General features: G+C 39.3%; 1 pseudogene; it reads left to right on the forward strand.

Moving 5' to 3' along the window:
• Window positions 1-1,189: 1,189 nt before the first annotated feature.
• On the forward strand, window positions 1,190-1,842 carry LOC461763 (large ribosomal subunit protein uL1-like; annotated as a pseudogene).
• Window positions 1,843-17,856: the final 16,014 nt, after the last annotated feature.

The raw sequence follows: 17,856 nt of genomic DNA on the forward strand, positions 1-17,856 counted from the left end.
AACCCTTCAAGCTGAATTTTCTGACCTCTGGGAGAAAAAGTCTTTTGTGTGTAGGCTTTTGCTCTTTTTGGAGCCCAGAACCTCGTTTTATCTGCTATCTGTGCCTCAGCAGGAAGTACATCAGTTAATTTCAGAATGTGTACAATGATAACATTGTGAGAGAGATGGTTCAAAGAGAGAATAGTGGAGTTTTATTTTTTTTAACAAAAATAATGTAGTATTTTGAAGTTTATCTAAGGAAGAATCCATATGTTCGGTGTTATAATATTGAACTGCTACACAGTTCTTTAAAATGAACCAAATTTTATACTCCCAGGAAACACAGTAGGAAACAATTGATTTGCCCTATTTTTAACTATGAGAAAACTCTGACAAAGAGGTCAGATGACTTGCCCCAGAGCAAAATGAAAGAAACCCAAATACTTTGGAATGCCTGGCTTACTGTTATTGATCTAACCATTTGTTTATCTACTTGCCTATTACACTTTAATTATGGTGGCTAGGTACACTCCTAGGTACCATACATTTCATCCACAGAAGGACTATCTTTCCAAGCAAGCCTGATGAGAATAGTAGAGGCTGGCATTCTGAATAATTATCCCTGAAAGCTAGCAAATAGAAGGTATGTTACGTCAGTACAAAAATGAACGAGAGCTGGATGCTATTTTCAAGACTAAATCGTGATATTCTGGGCATGAAAACTAAAATTGAAATGCCCACTTCTACTTTTATTCCCTCTCCATTCTTCCTTCCTAATTTTTCCGAGAAACCCTAGGCCCTCATGCTGGTACCTCTTTAATCTTAAGGGCTTCCTCTTGAGTTGTCTCACTCAGAGATCTGAAATCCTATCTAAATAACTTCAATTCTGGTCTTTATCCCTTCTTTCATCAAAACTTAGCTGTCCTCAATCAATACCCTCAGGATATTGTTGTGTAGCAGGTGGTCTAATCTGCTAAAAGTGTAAATGGATTTAAACACCTTTCAAACCACATCATTTTTCCCATAGGCTTGTGTGTACCTTAACTACCCTAGAGATTATATCTCTCTGTTACAGATGTCCAAACTGAATGAAAATTTTACTTCCCATCTCCTTTCTCACTCTGGGCCCTTTCCATATTGTTTTCTTTATACAAAATAAAATGTTAAAGAAAAGGCAGACTCTTTTCCGGTTAGCGTGGCGGCAGAAGCCATGAGCAGCAAAGTCTCTCGCGACACCCAGTGGGAGGCAGTGCAGAAAGTTCTGCACAGGAACCAGCGCTAGCACCGCAAATTCCTGGAGACGGTGTAGTTGCAGATCAGCTTGAAGAAGTATGACCCCCAGAAGGACAAGCGCTCCTCGGGCACCATCAGGCTTAAGTCCACTCCCCGCCCCAAGTTCTCTGTGTGTGTTCTGGCGGACCAGTAGCACTGTGACGAGGCCAAGGCCATGGATATCCCCCACATGGACATTGAGGCGCTGAAAAAACTCAACAAGAATAAAAAACTGGTCAAGAAGCTGGCCAAGAAGTATGATGCGTTTTTGGCCTCAGAGTCCCTGATCGAGCAGATTCCACGAATCCTCGGCCCACGTCTAAATAAGGCAGGAAAGTTCCCTTCCCTGCTCACACACAACGAAAACATGGTGGCCAAAGTGGATGAGGTGAAGTTCACAATCAAGTTCCAAATGAAGAAGGTGTTATATCTGGCTGTAGCTGTTGGTCACGTGAAGATGACAGACGATGAGCTTGTGGATAACATTCACCTGGCTGTCCACTTCTTGGTGTCATTGCTTAAGAAATACTGGCAGAATGTCTGGCCTTATATATCAAGAGCACCATGGGCAAGCCCCAGCGCCTATATTAAGGCACATTTGAATAAACTCTATTACCAGTAAAAAAAAAAAAAAAAAGAAAAGGCAGAGTGGGAATTTGCACATAGATTATATTGGTTGGAAAGTATTATGCAACCATTTCTTGAGAATTTTTTCTCTCCTTGATTAGGTGGTAAACTCCTGGAAGTAGTGTCTACTGTTTTTATTACTGTCATTATTATTAATCTTGTTCAACTTTTATGAATCAAAATAATTTTACCAAAAATTAAATTTTGAAAAATTTAATTTCTTGCTATTAAATTCATTTATGTTTTCATTCCACATATATTTATATTCATATATTTACATATTTACTTATATAATTATAATTCATGTTTTTAAATTATTGTGAATGTTTCACTATAATATTATTTTAGATAAATGTGGGCATATTGTTAGGTAATGCACGTATCAGTGGGAATTGATCTAAAGTTTATTTTGCATATTCAGGACTTTCAATGACATGCACATAACTAGTGTTCAGTTAAAATGTTTTATTGAATAAATGTTATTCCAGTAGGCTGAACTATATATACAGGTTAACTGGCCTTTTACTCATTTCTAGCATATTTATTGTTTGTATGTACTGGCTGGAGTTTATCTGTTGGATATAGATGGGGAGTTACTGAGTTGTGGGAAAACCAGAAAACAAGGCAGGAATAATTAGAAGAGTACTGATGTGCACCAGAAAATGTTAATCAGGCCGGGCATGGTGGCTCACACCTACAATCCCAGTACTGTGGGAGGCCAAGGCAGGAAGATGGCTTGAGCCCAGGAATTCGAGACTAACTTGGGGAACATAGTGAGACTCTGTCTCAATAAAAAATAAATAAACAAGAAAATGTTTAATCAGATTACTACTGTGTTTGCAGAGCGTATACATTTTCAAACAATGGTTTTGAAAAGACTGCTCTGATATATAAAGTTGGGAAGTGCTGCTCAGATATATAAGATTTCCCAATTAATTCCTTTTCCTCTATCTTTTCGATAATTTTTTAATAAAACTATCCTCACGATAAAAATTATGATGAATAATTGTTTTGATTCTCTGTAGGTGCACTATGAATACATTAGAACAATAAGCACAAACTATGAGAGGCTGGTGGTAAACAGAGGCAAATGGTGACCCTCCAAGATATCTTGTAGACATTTTACCTGCATCTACACAGAGAAGGCAACCATTATCAACCTCATATAAAGTAGGGGAAATATGTCTGCCCTCATAACATTTGTGCTTCAACTGGCTAGATATTAATATGTCTTTGAGTATGTAAATGTCCAACCCTGGTAAGTACATATATTAAAATGCCCTGAAGAACTTTGCAGAATCCTGAGTCAACAACTGGACAGACGTAAGACAGTGGTTAAGAGAATGGGCCTTGGTATGAGACTTAGATTTGAACACTAGTTTCTCCTTTTACAGTTATGTGATTTTGGCCTATTAAACTCTCTGAACATCAGTTTTCTCATCTACAAAATGGGGATGATAATAATGGTACTTGACTCACAGAGTTGGCCTGCTGATTAAATGAAATAAGGCAGTAAAGGAACTTAGTGGAGTATCTTATGGTGTGTAATGGGTGGTCAAACATGTTAATGTTGGGAGAGGCAGTTGTCATGGGCCACGAGACTCCCTGTCTTTTCCTGCAGGATGTATTCAAAATGCAAGACCCTGACTATTTTTTATCTGGACCATTTCTCAGGGTTTCTATTAGATACCCTTGAGGGAGAAGTAAGCTCTCCCCTTCAGGACAAAGAGCAGGCTTGCTTACTGCTTGCTCTAAAATGCAAGGTGTTCCTCAGCTACAATGCAAACCCAGCTTATATATGTAGCATTCATGTGGGCCCTCTTCCTCACCACCCTAACCCTGGGGGCAAGAGGAACTAAAGCAAACATGCGGATGCTCATGCTACTTACTGAACTGTGAGTAATAAATTCTTTTGCCTCTGATCCATTAATCTTGTGTCTCCTGCCAGTATCCTTGAAACAGTAATAGACTAAATTATTAGTTTGTAAGGAGGGTAACATAAAATTCTAGACCCAGTAGTTTTAGAGATAAGGATAGAATATTGAAAGAGATTGGCTTTCTGGCAGAGGAAGGACAAGAATCCTAAAAGTTGGGTTCAGAGGAGGACTCCTGGGACTGGTAGTGAATGTACTCACTCCAAGATGTAGGGAAGGATGGAGGAGGCAGAGTAAGGGCCCTTCCTTGTCCTAACTGTTAATGATCCTAGGCAGTGAGAGATAAGGTTGAAACAAGCTGCCCAAAAGGTACATTGGTTATTGTTTACTGTCCTCCAGGGAAGAGGACAAAAGATTGCTACCATGACAATGAAGCAATAAGCCCTGCGGCCCCAACTGAAAGGCAATGTGGCTGCGGTTGTGGAGCCTAGGAATCCAAAAATTTGAAATAAATGGTGTCAGCAATGATGACCTTGCTATTTGACGCAGACCTTTGGTTGGGCTAAAAATATTGGAAATTTGTTTTTCTGAGTTGCAAATGAGTGGCTGCTGGAAACCTAAAATAAGTGCAAAACTGTTTCTAATGGTGCAGAGCCAGCTGCTGTAGCATATCTTATCCTTGCTGCAGCCCAACTTGGCTGCCAAGGAAGACAGAGCACTAAGTGCAGGGTGACCAAAGGACATGAGGGCTGTTAGGTGGGAGCCACAGTGGGCTGTGCAGGTGCAAGAAGGGGTCCCTAGTCCCAGACACTCAGATGCTGGGAGGTACACAGGGAAGGAAGCATAACTGTGCTTAGGCGCTAATTCTGGAGAGATCAAGGGCAAAGAAAAAGCCTCCTTATCTTCCCTGTTTCCTGTGAGATACTCTCTGCTGCCACACTGCATGCCATGCATTCCTTGCTGGGAGACAATGTAGCCTCCTGGCAGTTGTTGCTATAGCCCTAACTCACATACTTGTTAACTTCTTGGTCTATGTTTCCTTAGGGGAAAATGGTGCTCAAATTCAACCCATGGGAGTTTTGATGGGACTTATCTTTGTTAGTGACATTGTGGGTGGGGCCCAGTGGGCTAATTCAATGTAGTGATTTTTGTGTTCCCACATCTGAATTTAAAATGGAATGGTGTAGTAGATGCCTGCACTTCTCCATCCCCTAAGTGCCAGAAGGCACTCTCTTGCTCAGGGACTGCTGCACCTACTGTCTCCTGCAGGGTGCTCTAGCAGAAAACAATCCTCACAATTATAGACTTGAAAGACTATGGGAAGACTCGGGCTATTTCCCAGTGAAACAGCACCACCTGCCTGATACAGGCACCAAGTACATCCCTTTTGAAATGCAGCTATTGGCCTGTGCAAACACTAGGCTCTTGAAATGGAATGCCTTACTCACAGGGACCCCGTGTGGCTTTTCTGCTTAGTATCTCTCACCCAAAACAGGAGTGGGTTAACTTGAACTCATGACTAACAAGATAGGTGGGAACCCACAGGCCTCACTAAATGGAAATGGCATATTCATTAGTGCAGCTAGCCCGGCCCGAGTGTTATCTCAGTTTTACATTAAAATGGAATTAAAGTAGCTGGAACAATGGGATCCTAGATTCAAAGAGGCTTCACTAAATGATTGGGCCTGGTGTACTACTAATTCAGCTTTAGCTGGACACCTGATGGTGTCCACTGAGCTGCTGTCACTCACTGTTCAGCGTCAAGGTCAGCTATGTGAAACCAAAAGCAGACACAGTCAATCCTCTTGGTAAGCAAACTCAGGGCAGTCCTCATAGCCTTGGTCAATCCCCCTTTGTTCAGCTTTGCTACATTTCTGTTGACTCCTGGGTCGTTATTAGTGTCAGAGCCATCTGGTCTGCCACTTCGAAGATCTCAGACAGGGAGATTAAAGACACTCCTCTTTAGGGCCAAGTAGCTGATAAACCCTGTGCCGCCCAGGTCATCATGACAGCAGACATGACAACACAGCCACCATCATGGACTGGGCACATAGTAAAGAATTCTATGTTTCTGATGCAGAAGCTACCAATGTATATTAGACTTTTGATTTCTGTGAAAGTTAACTCATTTGTTTTGCAGAAAAAAAGAAGAAAGCCACATGATGCGCTGGCCCTGTTTACTCCTGAAAAATTGCATGCATTGACCCTTGACTCTCTGTTGGAGCTACTGTTGGTGTCTTACCACTGTTGAAACTTTTTAAGGTTTTCATGTTACTGTCTCATCTCTGGCAACATTGCTGTAGGCTTTGAAATTAAACTGTGTCACGTTTTCTGCTTTCCAGCCCACCTGGAGTTGAAAAATAGTATGCCCTTAGTACAAAAGGTTAGTCTAAAATGGGCTATTTTTTTTTTTTTTTAAGATGGAGTCTCACTCTGTTGCCCAGGCTGGAGTGTAGTGGCACAATCTCAGCACACTGCAACCTCCACTTCCTGGGTTTAAGAGATTGTCCTGCCTCACCTCCCGAGTAGCTGGGACAACAGGCACCTGCCACCATGCCCGGCTAATATTTATATTTTTAGTAAAGAGAGAGTTTCACCATATTGGCCAGGCTCGTCTCAAACTCCTGACCTTATGGTCTGCCCCTCTCGGCCTCCCAACATGCTGGAATTACAGGGATGAGCCACCACGCCTGGCCTCAAAATGGGCTAATTATTAAGGGCCATTTATCTGATGGACATTCCACATTCTACACCATCTACAGGCATCTGGTATTGTTGAGCACTAGAAAGACTTCTTCAAAAATCAGTTCAAAGATATTTCTGACTCCCCCTCATCACATCCTCCTAGTTGACACATCTTAGTAAGGCAGTTTGGTCACTGAATGCTGCTGTCCTTAGAAAATGTTCATCTCTTTTTGGCTGCGTTCAGGGTAATGTTTTGGAAAAAGACAGTAAGAATTATCTAGACCTATTTTGAAAATTCAGGACTCCTCCTGACTACTCCTGGGCATGCTGCTGCTTTTTTTCCTCTAACTGCAAGCAAATCTGCTATGTGTGCACTCTCCATCTGGCTCTCTGCATTACCCCCCATAGGAAGTAGAGCAAAACCAACATATCATGCTGATGCTCATCAACTTGCTGTGCTGTGAATACTAAAATTATTTGTTTTTGAGCCAGGAGTCTTGTGTCTTCTACCAGAATCTATGAAACAGTAACAAATTAATTTATTAGCATGTAAGGGGGGTAAAAATCAAATCCCAGACATCACAGTTACTGATAATAAATTACAAATTTCTATTCTTAGATCACAGGTCTGAAATATAGGTGGCTGAAGCCTTCGCAGTACCATACCAAAAGTAGACTTAAAGTAGACATGTGTCTAAACCTTACTCTCAATAAGAAGTAAAATCAGTGAAAACTGCTTTTATTTTGCCATCCTACTTTTTTTTTTAAGCCAATGATTGGGTGCTATGTACATTAAAGAGAATCTCCTATGAAGGTCAGCTCTTAAATTACAAATTTTATGAATGTGAAAGTGAGATGTTGAAGTTCGGGAAAGCTCTTCTGTTATTATCTACTCAAAATTTGTGAAGAAGAATTCTGCCAAGAAGTAGATTCACAATTGAAGATGCTTAAATTAAGACATGGAGAGATGATCATAAGAGAATGAGTATTTAGTAATACCTGGGATTTTGACTAAGCATATATTTTCATAAGAATTCTGCTTTTCAAAAAGAATTTATCTTCTTACAGCTAAGATTGCACAATTACATATGTGCCTTTGAAAGAAAATAAACACTAGACCACTTAAGGTCTTGAAAAATGTCTGAAGTGCTTCCTCATTGCTGTTTAAGCTGTGCGGTCTCACTGTCCTGCTGTTTACCACCCACTGGCCAATCAATTACAGTCAATCAGCAAAGAATAGCAACAGTTACCAACAAGAGAGATGACATGCAGTTTAAACTGCTGTCCCATGAAAGGCACAACCCTGAAGAAATACATATTTGATTCCTGTTTGGATTCTGTGATTTATTGCCTTCATCACAAAACATCACATAAAGGGTGAGGTTCAATTAGAAAGAGACAAATTTTGTTTTCATTATTTAAAAAAAATATTAAGCCAAAAGTTATTTGATTCAGGAGCATGGTTCATCTCTATCTTTGCAATTTCTTGGGTATGTCCAAGCCAAGTGATGATAAAAGCTTGTTTGTTCTAGCGAAGAGTCAAAATCCTTCGTTCTGATTCTAGGTTAAGATCTTTGTTTTCTTATTGATTTTCCTCAACTCTCCCTGACATTAGTGAACTATGAACTTGGTTTGGCAACCTATAGGTGAGGTACAGAACAGAAAAGGGGACTTTTGAGCTCAGAATCCAGTAATCATTTTGACTTGCTAATGAATGATAGATTTAAACTTCCAGGTACACACAATAAATTATATACATACATACATGCATCTATACATATATACAGACATACACACACAGTTTTACTCACCCATTGTTTGATGAGTTTTTATTTGTACTTATTAGATTTTTATATTCTTATATAAGTTTTAAACTTCTAAATTTACATAGTTTAGGGTCACTTACCTTTATTGATTTCTTTCTTTTGTGCCATATCTATTATTTGCAAACTACAACATAAAGCTTTATGGGAAATGAGGAAAGGAATAATATAATCATGTGATCCCAGGATTTCCCAGGATTGTATTATCAGGAAAGGAAATAATACAAGAATACCATGCCAGGTTAATGTCAGAGGTAAATATACTATAATAAAGATGAAGCAGCATTGTTGTCTGGGGTAAATACCCGAGGTTCATTGTCCCACACCAGGGAAATCAGGGACGCAGACACAAGAAGTAAGTTTAAGAGCGGATGTTTAATAGGCAAAAGAAAAACAGAATAGCTTTCTCTCCTGCAGAGAGAGAGGAGCGCCTGAGTAGGTCTTCCGTTTTTGTGGTGAAATGCATGGGGTTTTATAGACAGCTTGAGGAGGCAGTGTCTGATTTACACAGGACCCAAAAGATTGATCAGACCAGGTATGATGTTTGCATAGTGCACAAAGAAACTGGCCATCCCACCCTAATCTTCTGTTATGCAGATGGGTTCTACCTAGCTGGTGCCATGTTGTTTGCTCCTTACTGTGGGTTCTCCACCTGGCTGGTGCCATTATGTTTTTTCCTTACTGTACATGTGGTTGACAAAGAAAAGAGAAGATGGAGCCACTATGTTGAACATGCCTGGTCCCCAGGTAGCCTTTTTTCTATTGGCTCAGCTGCCAGCATTTACCTATGAAAGCTTTTAGCTTGCTTACCTATGCTTACAGCTTGACTTTTCAGGCTGCTTTCTGTTAGAAAAGAAATCATTTTGGGGTTGCTTTTTATTAAAAGGAAAACTTATGGAGGACTCTCTTACCCTCACTATCTGCCTAAATAATTTCTTTCTAGCTCCTGTATCAAAGAAACCAATGAAATAATGTAAGATTTAGAAAGTAAAGAGGTCACTTTTGGCTTTGAAAGTGAAACGTTTATAAAGAACGGTGTTTAAAGCTGGGATTCTGATGGTTGGTGACAAGAAATAAAAATAAAACCCCAAGACCCCCAACAGACTGAAAAGATGCCCTCTTGGCCAAGGGGACTCCACAGTAACCTTGAAAACTGAGCTTTCGACCATGTCTTGGGATGACAGATCAGACATGCCCCATTATACCTCCTTCCTTGCTAACTGCCATTAGACTTTCTTCCATAAGGGATAAACAAAAACCAGTCCTTTCAAAATACTCCACCACTTGTATCAACCAACCACCTGCCACTGCCCTTTTTTTTTTTTTTTTTTTTTTTTTTTTGCTTCATACCAATCAGGGAGTAGTTCTGGACAGTCTATGGAGAATGTGCAGTAAGGGTTTTTCGTGTCCTCTGTTTCAGCATTTGATGTCACCAAGCCAAAAACTCCACCTTTGGATCATGCTGATGCTGGCATTTTTTGCACAAGAGACCCATGAAGGGGTATGAAAATCAATTGCACATGCGCGCATTTCTTCTTCCATAAATATTCATAACTCCTCGTACAGCTTATTAAATCTGTATATGTGCCACCTTGCTCAATGTAAATTCCTTTTCCTTTTGCCCCTCCCTCAAAGTGTCTGTGTCTAGCTTCTGACTGGAGGCTATGCTTTTCAGCCTGTCAGAATGGCCACCCTGCAGACCAGGCTGCAACTCTTTATGAGAAACAAAGCTCTCGTTTCCAAATTTATGAATCTCATCATTCTTCAGTTGATAATGATAAGGCTAGAATCCTTTTTTTATTTTTTGAGACAGGGTCTTGCTGTGTCACCCAGGCTGGAGTGCTGGGGCACAAACATGGCCTTACTGCAGCCTTGACCTCCCAGAGTCAAGTGATTCTCCGACCTTAGCCTCCTGAGTAGCTTGGACCACAGGTACATGCCACCATGCCTGGCTAACTTTTTCATTTTTGGTATAGAGAGGATTTCATCATGTTGCCCAGGGTGATCTGAAACTACTGGGCTCAAGCAACCCTCCTGCCTTGGCCTCCCAAAGTGCTGAAACTACTGGCATGAGCCACTTGCACCTGTCTGAAGATTTTGACTCATTGTGTGGTTATTTATTAGAGCAATACTTCAAACAACTTGTAGTTTTAAAAAATTGTATTCCAAGAAATGTGACTGATAAGTACAATTTGTTCATATCTCAAAGTATGCAAGTTTCTACATAGAATTCTAACATTCTAGTTTAGGATTTTCAGACACTTTGATCATGCCCACAGAAATAAACATATTTTACATCATGACCTAGTTATACATATACACATATATTCAACTACAGCAAAATTTTGATAAAATAATGTTTATACTTATATTTTAAAAAATTTTTTTGAGATATAATTCATAATAGCAAAGCAAATTCATATAGCAAAGCAAATCCTGTGTGCAGCTTAATGAATTTATACACGGGTATATATAATACCTATCATGTTACCACAGCCTCAATCAAGATATAGTACATATTGAGGCCCCCAAAAAGGCTTTCTCATGTCCCCTTACAGTAAACACCCACCCTACTCCCAAAGAGGTAAACACTACTTGAAGGTTTATCAACATAGATTAGTGTTGCCTGTTTTTGAATTGCATGTGAATGAAGTATCTGAATTCTTTCAATCAACATTATGATAGAGCTACCTACTCTTATTTTTTATTTTGAATTTCAGATATACAACTAATAGTTTTTTTAATTGAGATATAATTCACATACCATAAAACTTACCATCTTAAAGTATACAATTTAGTGATTTTTGTAGGACAATATGTGTGTTCAGGCATGTGACCTTCTGCTCATGCAGACTCAAGGTCAGTCAGGTGTGAGAGTTTAGGGCCATCTCAAGCCTTTCCTGAGCATGTACATACCCCCAGGCACATGTACAGCAGAGTCCCAGAGATTATCAGAACTTTCCAAAGCTTCCTATCATAACACATTCCCCAGAATTTCCTTTTAAGCTTTTCTGTGAGCCTGTTGTTTGACCCAATCATTATCTACTGCCTCGGGCATCTGTAATGTTCAAAAATTGCCTCTGATTGTTTTTAACAAGTGACCCCAGAAAAAAAGGCTGTGTTCACTAGGCAATCTCCAATCACATCGAATAAAGCCAGACTTGTGAATGAATTCTTCTAGGAAACTCCAGACAGGTCAAATAATAATAATTATCTGGGAATGTTGTTTGAGAGAACTCCCCTGTGAAACTTGTTGGGCCCCCTCCAGTAGCTGCCAGTCTGCTGAATTCACTGAGGTGGCTTTTGGTTTTCAAGTCTACCACAGGGGTGGGATAGAGCGGTGAGAATAGGGTAAGTTAAAATGCTGCAAAGTTTACTGTTTTGACTGAAATTCAGCCAGTTTCTTGGTTTGCTGCAAGCCTTTAATTTCCATAGTTCTGAAAAAGTTGGTCCTGACAATTTTGCCGCTGTTCTCATTGCTTACCTGGAGGAGAGAATTTTCGGAGATCCTTACTCCTTTATAGTTGCTGATATCACTTCTCTACTCATGTTACTATTTCACACACTATAATATTTTAAATCTCTTTTATTGAAACAATGGCACCATCCACTAAATTGATTTTGTGGTCTACTCATGGGTTGCATTCCACATGCTTACAAATCAGGGTCTTCGCTTACCTAAGGCTATTCACATAACTTCAGTACCTAGAAGCTTGTACACTCTTGTTGAGTACAAATATGGATGCAATAAGTATAGAGAGGGCTAGAAAGAATTTACTGGCATACAGAGAAGCAAACAGAGTGTGTGGGACGCTATAGGATAACAAGCTCTCAACCGCCACATTTACCTAGGTTATTGTGAATCAGTAAGCAAAAATAAGTTGATTCAAATTGTCTATATGAGCTATGTCAAGTATCAAAGGACAAAACTACAATTTTATAGATCTCAATTGGCTTTCTTGTGATTCTATAATTGAGCAATACTTCATTCCCTAAAATAGAAAGGGTTGGCTTTATAGGCATAGAAAGGCTGAAGAGAGCAGAACCAAAGGACAAAGACTGTATTTGTTTATTCAAAGCTACTTTCTTGGTAAGTTGGGGACAGGTAGATAGAACAATAGTGATAACTGATTGGTTAACATCAGGTTACTTCAGGTCCCTCATTGTAAGGATTAAAACAGAATGACTTTTATTATCAAGCTGATCGAATATTTAAATGGGTCTGTTTGGGAAACTGGCTGTTATCTCTTTCTCCTGATTTCTAGGAAGGTCTGAAAAAATCTAGTTTGGGTTTGGTGACATGAATGGTTGACTTCATTTTAATTTTTAATCCGATCTGTTGGGACTTAGTGCAGAAACTTAGTCCAGAAAAATGGCCTTCTATAATTTTCATTTAACACAAGCCTACTTCAATTTTTGTACATCACTATTACTGGCTGAATTGTGTCTCCCTCCTTCCTCCAAACTCATATGTTGAGGTCCTAACCCCCAGTACCTCAAAATATGAATACTTGAAGATAGGCCCTTTAAAGAATTAAGGTAAAATGAGGTCATGTGGGTGGGCCTGAATCCAACACGATTGGTGTCCTTTTAAGGAGCTAGCACACAGACAATATAAAGAGGAAAGACCATGTGAAGACAAAGGGAAAGATGGTCATCCATCTGCAAGCCAAGAAGAGAGGTCCTGGAAGAAATTAAACTTGTTGACACATTGATCTTGGACTTTATAACTGTGAGAAAATAAATTTATATTAAGTCATCCAGTTTGTGGTATTTTGTTATGACCATCCTAGCAGATGAATATGACAAGCATAAAGCTCTAAGCACTCCCCACCCCCAAGCAACAGCAACTATTTTGGCATATATTTTAGAGACCATTATTGTAGTTTTTAAGTGACTCTTTTACCTACCCATTGGTATTTTCTTGTGGGTTTTGAGTATTTTTCAATTTTGGAGTAAAAGAATGTTAAATCCACAAGACGAGCTGTGATAAATTTGTCCTTCTAGCTCCCTTTTCCCCTACCCTATGAGACACAGTACTCACTCTATTTTCCCCTTAGGTTAGGCTACAAGCTCCACTCTGGAAGCAGATTGTTGTAGAAGTATGATCCCATTTTCTCTGCTTCATCAGTACTTTCGGGTTGCTGAACCATAGTGCCTCCAATTCTAAGCTGAATTGGATATATTAAGAGGGGATCATTTCCCTGGTTTGATCTACTCAGGTGGTTTTTAACCTTCTTTGAGTGGTGAGACCGCTTCCAAACCATGTGCTTTATGGTAGAGAGAAGACCAGGTAAGGGAAAGCTTACCTACTTTTTACTTTAACCTGTGACCTGCCACCTCCCAGGCTATTCCAACTGAGTTCAGCATGAATGCTCAATGGCTTCAAGGCTTAAGGTCTATAAATCTTAACCACAAAATAAAAAACCACACCTTTGAGCAATCTTTTCACTAGCCACTTAACTTTATGTGAAAATTGTTTTAAGCAAAATTATCTCAAAGAAAGAAACGTTTGACTAATATTTTAATCCTTTAGAACAATTTCTTCAGCTGTTTGTTTAGGTTATTTTGGTGGGAAGGACACATTATTTTCTCATGGCATTAAGTTGATTTTTTCCCTTCATGTCATCTTGATTTATGGGATTTTTTTTCATCCTTAATAGCTCAGACAAGTTATGAGCAGTGGATGTAAAAAGTAGGCAGTGTTTAAAGGGCTTCTTTTTCACATGTGTACAAATGCTCTGGAAATGAACAGCACCAAGAAATTGGGAAAAAGTATGTCAGAAAACTATTAAGCTTTTATTAAACACTCTAAAACTTTATGTACTGATTTATAACATTTGTATTGAGCATGTGCAAGCTGTTGCTCTAGGAAGTGACATTTACTGTTGTGGTTGGCTATGACTATTTACACCAAAAAAAGATAAATGACTTGGTTTGAAATATCTCCTATACACATAAATTTTGATTAAAAAACACTTTAAGAGGGAACATAAATACATTGGTAATAAATAAATTTCTTCCTAATATGACATCTGGGACTTGGAGAGGTTATTTTCTTTATTGCCTCAGCAACAATTACAGGTAATGTATTAGAATGGTGTTCAAATGGTTTTGTTCTAATATTTAAAAAAATAGAATGGTTTTAATGAGTCATTAAGAGTCGAGAAATTAAGAAAAAAGTATATGGATACTCTTATACAGGGGAGCTTCTATAAAAAGCCTTCCATTATTTTGCTTATTTATTTTTTGATTTCACTTTTATCAGTGATGCTCAAAGAGCTACATTTCCTTCTTAACCCTCTAGGCAACAAGGAATTCTTGAAAGCTGTTTCTGTCGCATGTAAACTATCTCAGATGGGAAAGTAAGGTGCTGCCATGCTGTGAAGCTTCACAGTGGCTGAGCATCAAATTCTAAAGACTCATAGGCACCAGATTCATGTTCAAAAGCAGAGAACTGAGTGGTAACCTATGCCTTTTCCTTCTCTCTATGGAAATCGCTTATCCCATGGGAACCCTGCCAGAGATCATGGATATATTCTCAATTTTCACCTGTCGCATTCAGTCAAAACATAAAATAAGACAAAGGAGGTTCCATATTTGGAAAAGAAAGGAATCTAGGAAATGAGTGCTTAACTCCTCAAATAATGTCGCATCAGATTTCTTAAAATGATGAGCCTATCTAAGTGAATTCTAAAACAGCAACTCGATTCAGTTTGAAATCAGTTCCACTGGGTATTGAGAAGGACAACAAAGACATGACAGGTAGGGGGTAAGGCCTGCAAACATTAGGGTGTAAGATAAAGTGCAAGACTGAACACAGAAGACTGGTAAAGTCAATGTGGGAGGGCTCAATTTATACAGCTATTTCATTTATACAGCCAAATAATTTTGAGATCCCCTCAAGTTTTTGCATTTACAATTTACTAGAAATATGTATTGGACAGGAAAAAAGTAGAAACTAGGAAGAAAGGCTTAATTTGGTTTTAAGGAAGGGTAATGTTTGGGTTGGTATTCAGAAATAAAATTATGTATTTTTAAATTTTAAGTTTAGATTCACGGAGTACATATACAGGTTACAGGAGTATATTGTGTGCTGCTGAGGTTTGGGCTTCTATTGATCTTGCCACAGATAGTGAACATAATGCCAAATAGGAAGTCTTTCAGTCCTTGCCCTCCACATGCACTCCCTCCTTTTGGATTCCCCAGTGTCTATTGTTCCCATCTTTATGTCCATGTATACTGAAGATTTAGCTCCTACTTATAAGTGAGAACATGTGATATTTGGTTTTCTGTTTCTATGTTAATTTGCTTAAGATTATGGCCTCCAGCGGCATTCATGTTGCTGTGAAGGACACGATTTCATTCTTTCTTTATGGCTGTGTAGTATTCCATGATGTATATGTGCCACTTCTTAATCCAATCCACTGTTAAAGGGCACCTAGATTGATTCCATGGCTTTACTATTATGAATAGTGTTGCAGCAAACATATGAGTGCATGTGTCTTTTTGGTATAATGATTTATTTTCCTTTGGGTATATACCCAGTAATGGGATTGCTAACCATGGGAGTAATTTATAGTTTAACTATGAAGCAAGGATCATAATAGTCTCTCCCTAAAACTGACCTCCTCCTTGTTTGGGGACTGAAAAGGCCTTTGTAAGACTATTGAAAAGTCACAAGATTAGGATTATGGGAGGGGTCTGAATTCTGCTAAGAGGTGGGCATGGTTACAAAATAGCCAGCCATTTTTCCCTAGCTTATTTTCCGATAATCCTTTACTGCTCAAAAGTCATGTGGCCAGAGATCACAAGATTTGTGACTTCCACAATTGCTTCTATAGACAACATCACTAGTGCAGAAGCTAAGATTGGCCTTTTGAGATGTTTTTCAGACTTTTGCATTCTGGTACTGATTCCACCTGCACCTGCAACTCATGACTCAACCAGTCCTGCGGCCCCCATCCAGAGGTGGAGCCAGTGCAGGAGGACTGTTTTTCATACCCCCTTGATTTCATTCCCAACCAATAGTAGCACCCATTTCCTAGTCCCCGCCCAGCAAATTATTCATTTAAAAGCCCTGGCCTTCAAGTGCTGAGGGAGGCTGATTTGAGTAATAAAATTCTGCTTGTCTAGCCCCAGGTTAATTAAATTCTTTCTCTATCACATTATCACTGTCTTGGTGAATTTGTTTTATCTGTGCAGCAGGCAAAAAGTACCTGTCAGGTGATTACATAGCTAGGAGCAGGACTTGTTGCAAGAAAGGTTAGTGTCCTTTAGCAGGGAGAGAGACCAAGCAAACAGAACAGTATGGGTTTCTAGACAGGTCTGGTAAATGGCTGAGATGAACAAATGGACAAACAATGGGACACATACATTCTCCAGCAGGGAGCCAACAGGTCCAGCATCCTTTCTTTTGTCTGAAAGTTTGCAAATATAAAAGAAATGGTCTTTGAATTTGTAGTTCCAGATTTGATGGGCTTCATGTGCAGAGCTTACGTAAATTATGGTCTAGCTGCCTGGGAGTACCCCTGTGACCAACAGTTTTCATGGGGAAAGCAGAAGGCACTTCTTTCATGCTGTTTGTTATAAGGATATTGCTACTCTACAGGAAAATTAAGTCCATGCCAATAACTGCGAATCTGTATCTCTAGCTAATGCTTCTCACCTTAGCTTCAGAGCCATGTATCACATTACCTACTAGAAATTCTTACTTAGATCACTTACAGCCTTCTCCCTTTCAATGTGTCCAAATCCAGGATTGCCTAACCATTCTTCATCACCCCCCACTCCTCTCTGTCACTCTTCTTCCTCCTTCCTGTACCTATTATTTTAGTGAGTAGCACATTTGTCTGCACAATTTTAGTGTGGGTAGCATTCTTGATTATCTTCTTCCCCCACTCCACCCCCTACCTTCATTCAAATCACCATGCCCAGGGATTCTTCTTTCTAAAGATGTTTTCTTATTCAGAACATCACCAGTACTTACCTAGATGGCTGGAATTACCCTTTTTCTGGGTACTTTGTCTTCCATTTCTCCTGTCTGCGATTTGTTCTCTGAATTGCAAATCTGATTTTCTCTCTCCCCTATTTTAAACCATTCAAATATTTTCATTTGTCTAAAAATAAATTAAACTTCCCCACAAGGACTAGAAAGACTTCCATCTTGCTCTCTGTTGAACTCTCTGGCCTCATCTCTCACCTATGCTCCCTTCACACTCTGTGTTCCAGCCACTTTGAGCTGATATGATCTCATTATTAAGACTTCTGTACAAGTGCTTTCTTTGCCTAGATACCCTTTCCTCACCCATTGCCTGGCTAATTCTTATTTATTCCTCATTGTTCAATTTAAATGTCACTTCCTCTAACAACCCTCTCTCATCTACCTCTCTCCTGTCCCAGCGAATCTAAGTTAGGTGACCCTTTTTGAGTCACCACCTCCCATCACGGTATTCTGCCATCAGAGCACTCATCTCTGGAGTATTCTTGGCTGTAGGCTTGTCTGTATCTCTTTTAACTTTAATCTCTTGTAGATGCCACCTGTAAAACAGGAATGATAATATCTTCTTTGCATGGTGGTTATAATGATTAAATAG

The sequence above is a fragment of the Pan troglodytes genome, chromosome 4 (genome assembly GCF_028858775.2).
Source record: "Pan troglodytes isolate AG18354 chromosome 4, NHGRI_mPanTro3-v2.0_pri, whole genome shotgun sequence".
NCBI lineage: Eukaryota > Metazoa > Chordata > Mammalia > Primates > Hominidae > Pan > Pan troglodytes.